At 42.6% G+C, this 14808-nt stretch overlaps 1 protein-coding gene across 1 annotated transcript in view; it reads right to left on the reverse strand.

Moving 5' to 3' along the window:
• LOC106611717 (dystrophin-related protein 2) overlaps nt 1-14808 on the reverse strand; it is a 244675-nt gene that overhangs the window by 174585 nt on the left and 55282 nt on the right. The gene's annotated exons all lie outside the window — the stretch shown is intronic.

Here is a 14808-nt window from a genome sequence, read left to right on the forward strand (position 1 = left end):
TAAAAATCTTTCCTCTTCCTCCCTAACTTTGAAAAAAAACTGTGGGTACCAGTAAACTAACAGTGTGTTAAACCACCATAGAAAATAAAAATTGAAAGAAAACACCATGAAGAAATTCAAGAAAACCGCCTCTCAACTACCAAACACTCCCAGCATGCACTACGAGAAAGAGAAAGGAAGGAAGAGAGAGTGAGAGAGAGAGGGAGGAAGAGAGAGAAAGAGAGAGAGAGCGAGAGAGGGGGAAGAAAGAGAGAGCGAGAGAGGGGGAAGGAAGAGAGAGAGAGTGTGAGAGAGAAAATCTTTGACTATGTACAGACTCAGTGAGCATAGCCTTGCTATTGAGAAAGACCGTCAAATGCAGACCTGGCTCTCAAGAGAAGGTGGGTAATGTGCACACTGCCCACAAAATGAGGTGGAAACTGAGCTGCACTTCCAAACCTATATTTATGTTAATTTATTTTCCCGTTTGTACTTTTTGCACATTATTACAACGCTGTATATAATACATTTGAAAAGTCATTATTCTTTTGGAACTTTTGTCAGTGTAATGTTTCAACTTTTGTTTATTATCTATTTCACTTGCTTTGGCAAAGTAAACATATGTTTCCCATGTCAGTAAAGCCCTTAAATTGAAATTGAGAGGTAGGAAGAGAGAGTGTGTGTGAGAGACAGAGAGAGAGAGAGAGAGAGAGAGAGAGAGAGAGAGAGAGAGAGAGGAGAGAGAGTGTGAGAGACAGAGTGAGTGTGAGAGAGAGGTAGGAAGAGAGAGTTTGAGAGAGAGAGAGTGAGAGAGAGAGGAAGGAAGGAAGAGTGTGTGTGTGAGAGAGAGAGAGAGAGAGAGAGAGAGAGAGAGAGAGAGAGAGTGAGAGAGAGAGGAAGGAAGAGTGTGTGTGTGTGTGTGGAGAGAGAGAGAGAGAGAGAGAGAGAGAGAGAGAGAGAGAGAGAGAGAGAGAGACACACACACTCTGAAGGCTATGCGCGAGAGCCTGAGTGATGCTCATGACCTCAGCGCTTACAGAGAGAGAGGCGAGAGCTATTTCTGAATCCACCATGAATCTTTCACAATTAGACAGCCTGATTGCCAGAGTCCTCTGTTGCTATGTGATGACAAGCTACCTTCACAACACATCCATTTATCTGCGTTTCTTAAAGGCTCTCATAAACAAAGTACCTAGAAACTTAAGTGAAGAAACCAACAGCTAATTTTCAATTTGGTGCTTTAATTGCTTTAATTGTCCATTTTGTGCTACAAAGGAGATGTAATTGATCCAAACTGTCAGCTCTACGGGAATTTACAAAAAACCAGCCTCACCTTTCCCTGTGCCTTGTCAGAAAACAACTACTGTACACATCTCCCATTTAGCCTAGTACAGTTCTTTCCCTATCACTCAAACTAAACTCAGCGCTTTACTCTGGCCGGCAGTGGTGTGACCACTGGAGTAGGTTGCTACATCTCTATCCTCCGGTATGCGCGTGGTTGAGACTCCCGTCCACCCATCCGTCCGAGGTGCTTGTCACGTCCTGCTGCCTGGCGCCATTACAGCGGCCATCACTCAAGCATTATTCATGGCCCTGGAAGAGTTTGTCAGGGGCTGTGCCCGCAGGTGCTGTGACAGCCCTCTCAATCACCCACAATCCCCAGTAGCTCCCCGCCAGCCCGATCCTACCGACACCACCACGATGGCAACCCACATCCCAGCCGACCTCTCTGCCTCCCATCCCCAGTCGAAGGGGAATCGACATCCCTCTGTGAGTTACTTACATACATAAATACTGCGGTGAATACCTTCATTTGGAATCTATGTGTTTCTGATGAAAGCCCGCCTGGCATCTGTCCGCCACACAAATAACAGCCAGCGCCACACATTTCAATGCCTAGCCTGTCCACGTCAGCATACTCCCGGGTGAAAGATTGCCAGGGGATTGTATTAACTTGTTTGTTCAATTTCACAGAGCCACATAACTCCTAGCGCCATCAGGTGCTCTCCCCCCCAAACCATTACTTTCTCCCTGTGATAGCTACCTAGCATACGCTACAATACACCAAGTAGGCCCAGAAACGTAATTTATACACAGCCATGCAGGTGCCGCCTTCATCTTTCTGTTGACAAAGTGAGGAGGGATACGCAGGGGGACTATTTACCTAATATTACTGCATTTGATACATTAACATAGATCGTATCACGGCTGTCATCGCGCCCCGCTTCTCAGCTCAATCACAGATATTAGAGAGAGTCAAGGTGAGTTGTCGGCCCGGCTGTTATTTTCGACTCCCTCCCCGACTATGTGAATAAGGTCCGTCGCATTACATTAGCTATATTCCAACACTTGGCTCCCGCTCAAATACATGATTAACTCTCCCTAAGTAGTATGGATGTATTGCTGCTTACAGAATATTCTACAGCTAGCCGCTGTGAAGTCCTGTAATTATTTTTAGCCACGGCGACGAACACCCAAAGTTCTTTGAAGTTCTGTGCCTTCAGAAAGTATTCATAACCCTTGACTTATTCCACATTTTGTTGTGTTCAGCCGGAATTAAAAATGGATTAAAAATATATATATTCTCACCGATCTACACACGATACCACATAATGACAAAGTGAAAACATGTTTGTTTTTTATCTTTGAAAATGTATTTAAAATGAAAGATAGAAATATCTAATTTGAATAAGTATTCACACCCCTGAGTCAACGTTAGAATCACCTTTGGCAGTGATTACAGCTGTAAGTCTTTCTGGGTAAATCTCTAAGTGTCACGTCCTGAACAGTAAAGGGGTATTTTGTTATTGTAGTTTGGTCAGGACGTGGCAGGGGGTGTTTGTTTTATGTGGTTCGGGGTTTGTTGGGCTATGTGCTTATGTAAGAGGGGTGTTTGTTTTATGTGTTCCGGGTTTTTTTGGTCTATGTTCTATGTAAGTGTATTTCTATGTTAGTTCTAGTCTTTCTATTTTTATGTTTAGTTAACGGGGTTGACCTTCAATTGGAAGCAGCTGCTCCTCGTTGCTTCTGATTGAAGGTCCTATGTATAGGGGTGTTTTTGTAATGGGATTTGTGGGTAGTTGTTTCCTGTTTTGTGTCTGTGCACATGACATGACATGACATGACATGACATGACATGACATGACATGACATGACATGACATGACATGACAGGACTGTTTAGTGTTGGTTTGTATACGTGATTTGTTTGTTTTTCCTTCTTTTGAGTTAATAAAGAAGATGAGTATACACGTTCCCGTTGCACCTTGGTCCAATCTTTACGACGCCCGTTACACTAAGAACTTTGCACACCTGGATTGTACAATATTTGCACATTATTCTTTTAAAAATTCTTCAAGCTCTGTCAAGTTGGTTGTTGATCATTGCTAAACAGACATTTTCAAGTCAAGCCGATTTAAGTCAAAACTGTAACTAGGCCACTCAGGAATATTCAATGTTGTCTTGGTAAGCAACTTCAGTGTATTTTTGGCCTTGTGTTTAAGGTTATTGTCCTGCTGAAAGGGGAATTTGTCTCCCAGTGTTTTCGTAAAGAGGAGACCAAGGTGCAGCGTGGTGAGTGCTCATGTTCCAATATTTATTTTAACTCAGAAAACTAAATCAAAACAATAAACAACAGAAAACGAACATCACGTTCTGCATGCTATACTAAGCTGTACAAAAACCAGATCCCACACTGAAGGAGGGGAAAAGGGCTGCCTAAGTATGATTCCCAATCAGAGACAACGATAGACATCTGCCTATGATTAGGAACCATACTCGGCCAATCAAAGAAAAAGACAACATAGAAATATAACACAGACTGCCCACCCCACACCCTGACCTAACAAAATAGAGAAATAAACCGTCTCTCTCAGGTCAGGGTGTGACAAGTGTCTGTTGGAAAGCAGACTGAACCAGGTGTTCCTCTAGGATTTTGCCCCTGCTTAAATCTATTTTGTTCATTATTTTTTTTTTTTACTCCCTTGTCCTTACCGATGACAAGCTTACCCATAACATGATGCAGCCACCACCATGCTTGAAAATGCAAAGAGTGGTACTCAGTAATGTGTTGGATTTTCCTCAAATATAACGCTTGTATTCAAAACATAAAGCTAATTTCTTTCTAACATTTTATGCAGTTTTACTTGAGAGCATTTAAAAAAATATTGTTATTCTGTAGAGGCTTCCTTCTTTTCACTCTGTCATTTAGGTTAGTACTGTGGAGTAACTACAATGTTGTTGAAATTCACTGCTCAAATGAGGGACCTTACAGATAAATTGTATGTGTGGGGTACAGAGATGAGGCAGTCATTCAAAAATCATGTTAACTGTTTGCTTACAGCTATTAACCAGGCAGTAGCACTGTTGACCCTATGTTGTTTCTCCACAACTGAGAGTGAAATTGATTTTTTTTTAAATGTTTGATAGAAAATATGTTATAAGAAGACCTCTCTGTGTACCTGTCTGTCTGTCTGTCTGTCTGTCTGTCTGTCTGTCTGTCTGTCTGTCTGTCTGTCTGTCTGTCTGTCTGTCTGTCTGTCTGTCTGTCTGTCTGTCTGTCTGTCTGTCTGTCTGTCTCTGTCTCTCTCTGTCTCTCTCTGTCTCTCTCTGTCTCTCTCTGTCTCTCTCTCTCTGTCTGTCCGTCTCTCTGTCTGTCTCTCTGTCTCTCTCCGCCTCCTCCCTCCTTCCATCGCAGGCCCTCTAAATGCCCCAGCTGAGGATCATATCCGTGTGGATTTGTTTACTCTCTTTCCCACACATTGTTCGGGCTCACATGATCATGGCCTTGTCTCCCTCCCCACTCTCCCCCCTCCCGCCCCTAGACCTGCAACACACAATGCATTTAATAATTTTCATCCAGCCCCACACACACCCAGCCAGCAGTCAGTCAGTCTGACTTCCCTTCATGTTCCCGGCCCTATCAGACAAGCCATGGCTTCTCCTCTGAGGTAGATATCTACGTCTGCTCAGTTCCGGGTGTGTTGTCATTTAGGTATGTTTGACCTGCTGGAGCCAATTCAATCAGTTTCTACCCACAAGTAATATCCTCCCACCTGCCCTTATCTCTGGCTGTAAATTAGAGAGCACCAGCTTGTAGAGCCCAGAAGCAGAGCAGCACAACTATTCTCAGTGTTGGGGAGAATGGTAAATACAGAGTGTTAGCAAGGTTGTGGGGTATTGTGTAAGAGACTATGAGGCGGTGGGGACTTTGCCTTGGCGACGCAGCTGGGGTAGCAGCCCATGCCCCTTTATACCCAGGGCTGGCAGGCTGGCAGCACATCACAGTCTTAGCTTCACAGACTCTGGTTCTGGCACGCTCAGTCGGACTGGCCGGGCGGGGGGATGCTGCCTCGATGCTCCAGATCCGCCTCTGGAGTCGCAGCCTTTTAGAATCTTATCTTGCTCTGAGACATTTGAGGAGAGCTTGCTGTACTTTGCCAAGAAGTACACAGCAGTGAGATTGCGTCTCCCGCTCTCTCTCTCCTCTCCCTTATCTAGGTTGCTTTAGAACTCGGGACAGGAGATTGACAAAGGCCTGTTTAGGTTGGAAGTTTAGTTCCCTGCGCTTCCATGTTGTTGATACAAATGGGCATGAAAAATACTACTGCTCCTCAGCTGTGTGCCATAAGGCAATGCCTTAATTTCTTTGTGTGCAGGACAGATGAAATTACCCTCTCTTAAAGTAAATGTCTGTTGTTTCCAGATTTCTATGAAATATGACCTATAATTAATTATAAAATGAGTGAAATACGTTTCCTTCCAAAAAAATGTAATTAAAAACAGTACCAGTCAAAAGTTTGGACACTCATTCAAGGGTTTTTCTTTATTTTTACTATTTATTTTCTACATTGTAGAATAAAACTATGAAATAACACATATGGAATCATGTAGTAACCAAAAAAGTGTTCAACAAATCAAAAAATATTTTATATTTGCGATTCTTCAAAGTAGCCACCCTTTGCCTTGATGACAGCTTTGCACACTCTTGGCATTCTCTCAACCAGCTTCATGAGGTAGTCAGTTGTGTTGTGACAAGGAAGGGGTGGTATACAGAAGATAGCCCTATTTGGTAAAAGACCAAGTCCATATTATGGCAAGAACAGCTCAAACTAGCAAAGAGAAACGACAGTCCATCATTACTTTAGGACATGAAGTTCAGTCAATATGGAAAATTTCAAGAACTTTGAAAGTTTCTTCAAGTGCAGTCGCAAAAAACATCAAGCGCTATGATGAAACTGGCTAACATGAGGACCGTCACAGGAAAGGAAGACCCAGAGTTACAACACATCTCCAGGCTGTGTTAGGGCTATTTGACCAAGAAAGACAGTGATGTAGTGATGCATCAGATGACCTGGCCTCCACAATCCCCCAACCTCAACCAAATTGAGATGGTTTGGGATGAGTTTGACCGCAGAGTGAAGGGAAAGCAGCCAACAAGTGCTAAGCATATGTTGGAACTCCTTCAAGACTGTTTGAAAAGCATTCCAGGCGAAGCTGGTTGAGAGAATGCCAAGAGTGTGCAATGCTGTCATCAAGGCAAAGGGTGGCTACTTTGAAGAATCTCAAATATAAAATACTTTTTGATTTGTTGAACACTTTTTTGGTTACTACATGATTCCATATGTGTTATTTCATAGTTTTGATGTCTTCACTATTATTCTACAATTTAGAAAATAGTAAAAATAAAGAAAAACCCTTGAATGAGTAGGTGTGTCCAAACCTTTGATTGGTACTGTATGTTAAAAAGCAGCTTGTTGGAAGGGTGTGGGCGTTCCCCAACAACAGAATGGGCATCTACCGGTCATAAAAAATATTCATGCGAGTCGATTATTGATTGTCCAGCTTTGCCAATGAGGCAGGATGAAATCATTCTCTATGAGGAAGTAGCAAGCATTTTTTAAATAGTCTGTTTGATATCTAAGTTTAAAATTGTTTTTTTTATACCGTTTTTTTATCCAATAAAAAAATTGGCAATAAAGACGAGTCAACAACATTATTTGGGTATGAGTTAACAGAATATTGACTTTTAAAAGTCAGATTTTCACAGAATAATGACTTTAATGTCAAATAAAATAAAATGGTATTTGTCACATCTGCCGAATACAGCAGGTGTAGACTTTACCGTGAAATGCTTGCTAATGAGCCCCTGCTTATGAGCCCTTGCTTATGAGCCCTTCCCAACAATGCAGAGCAACAAAAAAATATATAATTAAAACGAAAATAGTAACACAAGAGGAATAAAATACGCAAGAATGGAGCAATATACCGAAAGTACCAGTACCAGATCAATGTGCAGGGGAATGAGGTATTTGAGGTAGATACTGTATGTACACTGCTGGCCTGCTTCTGAAGCTAAGCAGGGTTGGTTCTGGTCAGTCCCTGGATGGGAGACCAGATGCTGCTGGAAGTGGTGTTGGAGGGCAAGTAGGAGGCACTCTTTCCTCTGGTCTAAAAAAGATCCCAATGCCCCAAGGCAGTGATTGGGGCCACTGCCCTGTGTAGGGTGCTGTCTTTTGGATGGGATGTTAAACATGTGTCCTGACTCTCTGAGGTCATTAAAGATCCCATTGCACTTATCATAAGAGTAGGGGTGTTAACCCCGGTGTCCTGGCTAAATTCCCAATCTGGCCCTCATACCATCATGGTCACCTAATCATCCCTAGCTTCCAATTGGCTCATTTCTCGCCCCTCCTCACACCTGTAACTATTCCACAGGTTGTTGCTGTAAATGAGAATGTGTTCTCAGTCAACTTACCTGGTAAAATAAATAAAATAAAAAACATGAAGGCAGGGTAAAGTGACTAGGCATCAGGATAGATGATAATAAGAGTAAAATATTGAACAGATTAGCAGCAGCATATGATGAGTGTTAAAGTGTGCTGTGTTTGTGTTCTGTCGGTATATGTGTGTGTGTGCGCGCATATGTCCCTATTCTCCTGTGTCACAGAATGTTCAGAGCCAACTGTTTACTTTAGAGGGAGCTAATATAGTATGGCAGTCCTCCTGCCGGTATGCTAATGCTAACATCTCATGCTAATGCTAACCTCTCATGCTAATTTTAACCTCCCATGCTAATGCTAACCTTGCTGATGCTAACCAATCATAAACTAATCTCTAAAGATATACATAGGCTTCTAATCAAGCCTTTCCTGTCGCCTCCAAACTTCCTTTTCACTAGTCTTGGCTTCAACCGATATGTTTTAATCACAGATTTTTCTATAACTACCATATCATAATCCATGTGTTACTGTGGAATTACAGAAATTAGTATTTTTTTGTGACATTTAGAGTATTCTAGACATACTGATTTGTCATCATATTCTTTTTTATTTAGCCATATATTTAAACCAAGTAGTCCATTTCATTGATGCACAATTCTCTTTTCTGTGGGAGACATGGCTACGGGGGCAGATACATAGGACAATCAAATGAGATGATACAAATCACTTTGTAGAGGACCTAGAAAACTGCAGACCACAGAATCTCTGATTGTCCATTTATAGACCGTGACACTCTCACCACCACTGGTGCTCCACTGACCCGTAACTCACACCCACCAGCTGAAAACACCCAGTCACCCACTCTCTATGTCCCCAAAGTCACTCTCAACAACCCTACACCAGAATGTCTCAGAGGAGTTTTCTGCTTTACATGCCTCTCCCCTCTGCTCCTCCTCCCACCTCCTCTCCCCTCTCTCACTCCATTATAGGAGCCAGCGGCCCCAGTGCATGTGCACTCCTCTGGACGCCTAGTGGAGCGCAGCGGGCCTGAAGATGAGCTAATGTGGCGTTGTCTCCCCGCCAGTGCTCTCCCCGGATCCTACTGGCCCTCCGATCCTTCCTCTCTGTGCTTCTTCCTTCAGTTAGCATCCAGGCTTATCTCTATTGTCTCCTCTGCTCTAGAGGCTGGCTTTTAATCCGGTGGGATGGGGATGGGGGTGGGCATGAGGGTGAGCATGGCGATGGCAGGGAACAGACTGTGAATGTTGAGCTCTCAATGGAACGCCTGCCTGGCTATTTATTCACTCTCCCCCAGTGAACAGGGGGGGGGTGTGTGTGTGTGTGTGTGTGTGTGTGTGTGTGTGTGTGTGTGTGTGTGTGTGTGTGTGTGTGTGTGTGTGTGTGTGTGTGTGTGTGTGTGTGTGTGTGTGTGTGTGTGTGTGTGTGTGATATGTGTGTGTGTGTGTGTGTGAGAAGGAGAGAGAGAAAGAGAGAGCGAGAGATAGTGTCAGTATGTGTTTGTTATGGGGGTCAAATGTGATGCGTGTGTTGGTGTTTGCGTTTATGTGGGGGTGGAAGCGCGTGTGTGTAAGTGTGTGTATTTGGGGGATGCTGATGGATGTGTGTCTGTTAAGTTAACAGCCACACAACATTTGTCTGAGCTGAGAAATGTTTCCCGTGTGCGTATGGGCGCCCTCGTGTTCACTCACGCACGTCAGCCTGTGTACGCCTGTGTGAAATTAAATCCATGTCAGCAGGCAGGCGTTCAGATAAGATTAACAGGACTTGACATTTTCTAGTTTAGAGACAGATGCTTGCTCCAATTCCTCCTTCGGGAAACATCCCTCCTTTCTTCTGCTCTCCTGCAAATGAAATTCATTTCATATCTTTCTCACTTCGCCAATACAGTGATCAAAAGGATTTATTTTTCACCATTAAATAAAGTAAAAATATGTTCTGACACAGAGCCATGATTAGGAAGGCCTGGGTAAGTTCAAGACAGTCGTTTTATCCAATCTGGAGGTTCCAGAATGGCTGCCTTAGCCAGGATTCGCTGTATGGATTTACCTCAGGAGACAGACCATACAGTATACCAGTGATATTAGCCTCACTGTGATTCTCTGTCTCTTCCCTCCCACTGCAACAACTTGTTCCACTGAAATCCCCGGGGAGTCACTACCTGAACCTGCGACAAAAATAATCTACATATGGGCAGTACCAAAAATAAGCTATATATGGACAGTACCAAGAATAATCTACATATGGGCAGTACAAAAAATAAGCTATATATGGGCAGTACCAAAAATAAGCTACATATGGGCAGTACCAAAAATAAGCTACATATGGGCAGTACCAAAAATAAGTGATCTAACGATTTTGTATCTTCACACCAAAGTCTGCAGAGCCGGGATGGTTGTATTCCCCTTATATATAACATTCTATTGGTTGCAAGAATTTTGTATATGAATTAAAATAGAACTGTACGTTTTGAATCCAGCGTTGTTTTGTGTATCAGTTCATAAACCATGTGCCATGGAATTGATACATTGAAAATCTCCTCCCAACTTTTATGGCGCAGCTGTCAATTTTATGGTCCTTAAATTAAACTGGTATACTTTTTATTTATAACAATTTTCTTTAGCCAATTTTGGTCTTTAATGCAGGGCCGACAGACAAGTTCCCTACCTTCTCCCCCTTCCACTTACTTCTTCCATTTTCACGGTAATGCTGCAGTCAGTTTGTTTTCATTTTGAGTAGAGCAGACATCTCCATATACTTTTGTTAACTGCATTTGTGACATAACTAGGTCATTTACATATTACTGAGAATATGGATGTGTGACATAACTCGTTCAATAACTAGTTCATTTACACTCATCATATTACTGAGAATATGGATGTGTGACATAACTCGTTCAATAACTAGTTCATTTACACTCATCATATTACTGAGAATATGGATGTGTGACATAACTCGTTCAATAACTAGTTCATTTACACTCATCATATTACTGAGAATATGGATGTGTGACATAACTCGTTCAATAACTAGTTCATTTACACTCATCATATTACTGAGAATATGGATGTCGTTCTGAACTCTTTAAGTGTGCTGTTCTATCGAAGCTGGGAGCAGCAAGACATTTTTCTTGCTTACGAGCAGGGATTGCCTGCACTATAGTACAGCTCTGGGCCCAACCCTGTCTTGTTTAATCAGAGTAAATTGATCATCATTTTGAAATCGACCATCGAGACAAGAACCTTGAATAGCGTTAAAATAAATTAGATCATCATTGCATAAGTACAGTGGATGTAGTGTAGTGTGTCATCAATGAAAAGTAATATGGGTTTCTATTCTGCCTGCTGATGCGGATAGAGCTGTTTCAAATGTGAATCTGGCGTCGTTGGTTAATCTAAGTTGATGTGGCTGAAACACATTGGGGAGCCAATCATCGTAAGGGCTCGACGAGTCAGGATGAATGATGCTTTCTCAGCACCTTCGTTGTAGAACTGCTTTGGAGTGTGTGTGTGTGTGTGTGTGTGTGTGTGTGTGTGTGTGTGTGTGTGTGTGTGTGTGTGTGTGTGTGTGTGTGTGTGTGTGTGTGTGTGTGTGTGTGTGTGTGTGTGTGATGGAGAGTAGGGGAAGTGTGAAGCCATTGATCCGTGTGTGTATGTGTTGTGTTGGAAGTGTGATCAGTGGTGTGTGTGTGTGTGTGTCTGTCAGTGTGTGTGTTGGGAGTTTGGTCAGTGTTGTGTGTATGTGGTAGGAGTGTTGCTGTATGTCACAGCCAAAGGCAGAGAGTTTATTCACATTCTCCAGGTTTCCCAGCAGGCTTAGCACCTGATTCCTAATCCCAGGGAGCGCTGAGTAATTGTCAGGGAGGGATTGGAAACCAGGTCCACCCTCCGCTCTCTAAGAACACCACCAAATTGCCATTCATTAGCCAGGAACTAATCCCTTATGGTGCCAGACACTGCTCGGGAGAAGACTTCCTTGCCGGAGGGGTCTTTGCGATGAAGGACGTTGCTAGCAATCAATGAGGATTTTTGCATGTGTTTTCTCTGTGTGAGAAACTGAGGTTTCGTCAGTGTGGGTGTTTGTGTGTTTATGTGTGTGGTTAGCTATGTGTTTGTTTGTTTGTGTGTGTGTGTGTGTGTGTGTGTTCCACAGCTTGTCACATTTATGAATCTCTTCATCGTCATTTTTGGATTTGATTTGTCAGGTGGTCAGACGTGTCTCAGCCCTCCGGGGTGGAACTAATGAACGAATGCAATTATCCGCTGGATTGAACCTGTTACTGTTTTGATACACACTGTCTGCGCCACGCTTGATTAGCCGATGTACTTGACCACAAGCAACACTGTCTTTAGGGATGCTAAGGGTTTAGCAAGGGTCTCAAACACAAATATGACGCGATATTATTCTATATTGGCTGGTAAAATTATAAATGATAAAGGGGCTTGAAGAAGTGCTCAGCTGTTTTGGAAAGACTACGGATAGCATTCTGTTATTTCGCTGAAGTCACAGAACAGAAGTCTTATTTACAGTGCATTCAGAAAGTATTCACAACCCTTGACTTTTTCCACATTTTGTTGTGTTACAGCCTGAATTTAAAATGGATTACATTTAGGTTTGGCCTATAGACAATATCCCATAATGTCAAAGTGGAGTTATGTTTTTATAATCTTTTACAAATTCCTAAAAAATGAAATGCTGCAATGTCTTGAGTCAATAAGCATTCAACCCCTTTGTTAAGGCAAGCCAAAATAAGTTCAGGAGTAAAAATGTGCTTAACAAGTTGCATGGACTCGCTCTGTGTGCCATAAAAGTGTTTAACACACTGCAGACCTGACAATAACGCCTAGGAATGGCTGTCATGAGCCCTGCGCTCAACCCCTACTTTGACTGGCACTTGTGTGTTATAGTCGTTGCTACGCTTCACAGTCGAGGCCAACATTTCATATGGAAAATTGATATGTTATTGGTGAGTGTGATATTGGTGAGTTTATCAGGTGACACCTGGAGATTGAATGAAATGTCTTTCTGTTCGGTTGACTTTGAACAAGACAACATCACCGCTTTGATCAGGTCTCCGGGGAACCCAGTAACCCAGGTCCTGTGTCACATGCTTGGCTTGAGAAATCACCTCTCTCTCTGTCTTTCTGTCTCGCTCTCTCACTCACTCTTTCCTACTCTCTCTGTCTCTATCTCCTTCTCTTCCTCTCGCTCTGGATCTCTCCCTCTCTCTCTGTATCTGTATCTCTCTCTCTTTGTATCTATCTCTCTGTATCTCTATCTCTCTCCCTATAGCTCTCTCTCTCTCTCTCTCTCTCTCTCTCTCTCTCTCTCTGTAGCTCTCTCTATCTGTTTCTCTCTCTCTCTCTCTGTATCTATCTCTCTGTATCTATCTCTCTCTGTAGCTCTCTCTATCTGTTTCTCTCTCTGTATCTCTCTGTCACTATCTGACTCTTTCCCTCTCTCTCTCCCTCCCTCCCTTCCTCCCTCCCACTCTCTCTCTCTCCCTCATCTCTCCCCCTCTGCATCTATTTCCCTCTCTCTGTATCTACAGTTGAAGTCGGAAGTTTACATACACCTTGGCCAAATACAAACTCAGTTTTTCACAATTTCTTGACATTTAATCCTAGTAAAAATTCCCTGTCTGAAGTCAGTTAGGATCAACACTTTATTTTAAGAATGTGAAATTTCAGAATAATAGAAGAGAGAATTATTTATTTCAGCTTTTATTTCTTCATCACATTCCCAGTGGGTCAGCAGTTTACATACACTCAATTAGTATTTGGTAGCATTTCCTTTAAATTGTTTAACTTTGGTCAAACGTTTCGAGTAGCCTTCCACAAGCTTCCCACAATAAGCTGTGTGAATTTTGGCCAATTCTTCCTGACAGTGCTGGTGTAACAGAGTGAGGGTTGTAGGCCACCTTGCTCACATACACTTGTTCAGTTCTTCCCACAAATTTTCTATAGGATTGAGGTCAGGGCTTTGTGATGGCCACTCCAATACCTTGACTTTGTTGTCCTTAAGCCATTTTGCCACAACTTTGGAAGTATGCTTGGGGTCATTGTCCATTTGGAAGACCCATTTGCGACCAAGCTTTAACTTCCTGACTGATGTCTTGAGATGTTGCTTCAATATAGCCACATCATTTTCCTCACACATGTTGCCATCTATTTTGTGAAGTGCACCAGTCCCTCCTGCAGCAAAGCACCCCCACAACATGATGCTGCCACCCCCGTGCTTCACAGTTGGGATGGTGTTCTTTGGCTTGCAAGCCTCCCCTTTTTCCTCCAAACATAACGATGGTCATTATGGCCAAACAGTTCGATTTTTGTTTCATCAGACCAGAGGACATTTCTCCAAAAAGTGGCCTTTCAAGTTATGTCGATATAGGACTCGTTTTACTGTGGATATAGATACTTTCATACCTGTTTTCTCCAGAATCTTCACAAAATCCTTCTGTTCTGAGATTGATTTGCACTTTGCGCACCAAAGTACGTTCATCTCTAGGAGACAGAACGCGTCTCCTTCCTGAGTGGTATGACGGCTGCATGGTCCCATGGTGTTTATACTTGCGTATTATTGTTTGTACAGATGAACGTGGTACCTTCAGGCATTTGGAAATTGCTCTCAAGGATGAACCAGACTTGTGGAGGTCTACAATTTTCCCATGATGTCAAGCAAAGAGGCATTGAGTTTGAAGGTAGGCCTTGAAATACATCCACAGGTACACCTCCAATTGACTCAAATGATGTCAGTTAGCCTATCAGAAGCTTCTAAAGCCATGACATCATTTTCTGGACATCATCAAGCTGTTTAAAGGCACAGTAAACTTAGTATATGTAAACTTCTGATCCACTGGAATTGTGATACAGTGAATTATAAGTGAAATAATCTGTCTGTAAACAATTGTTGGAAAAATGTACTTGTATCATGCACAAAGTAGATGTCCTAACCGACTTGCCAAAACTATAGTTTGTTAACAAGAAAGTGTATGTGTATGTAAACTTCCGACTTCAGCTGTATTTCCCTCTCTCTGTATCTCCCTCTCTCTGTATCTATCGCCTTCTCTCTGTATTTATCTCCCTCTCTCT

The sequence above is a fragment of the Salmo salar genome, chromosome 09 (genome assembly GCF_965601325.2).
Source record: "Salmo salar chromosome 09, fSalSal1, whole genome shotgun sequence".
Lineage (NCBI taxonomy): Eukaryota > Metazoa > Chordata > Actinopteri > Salmoniformes > Salmonidae > Salmo > Salmo salar.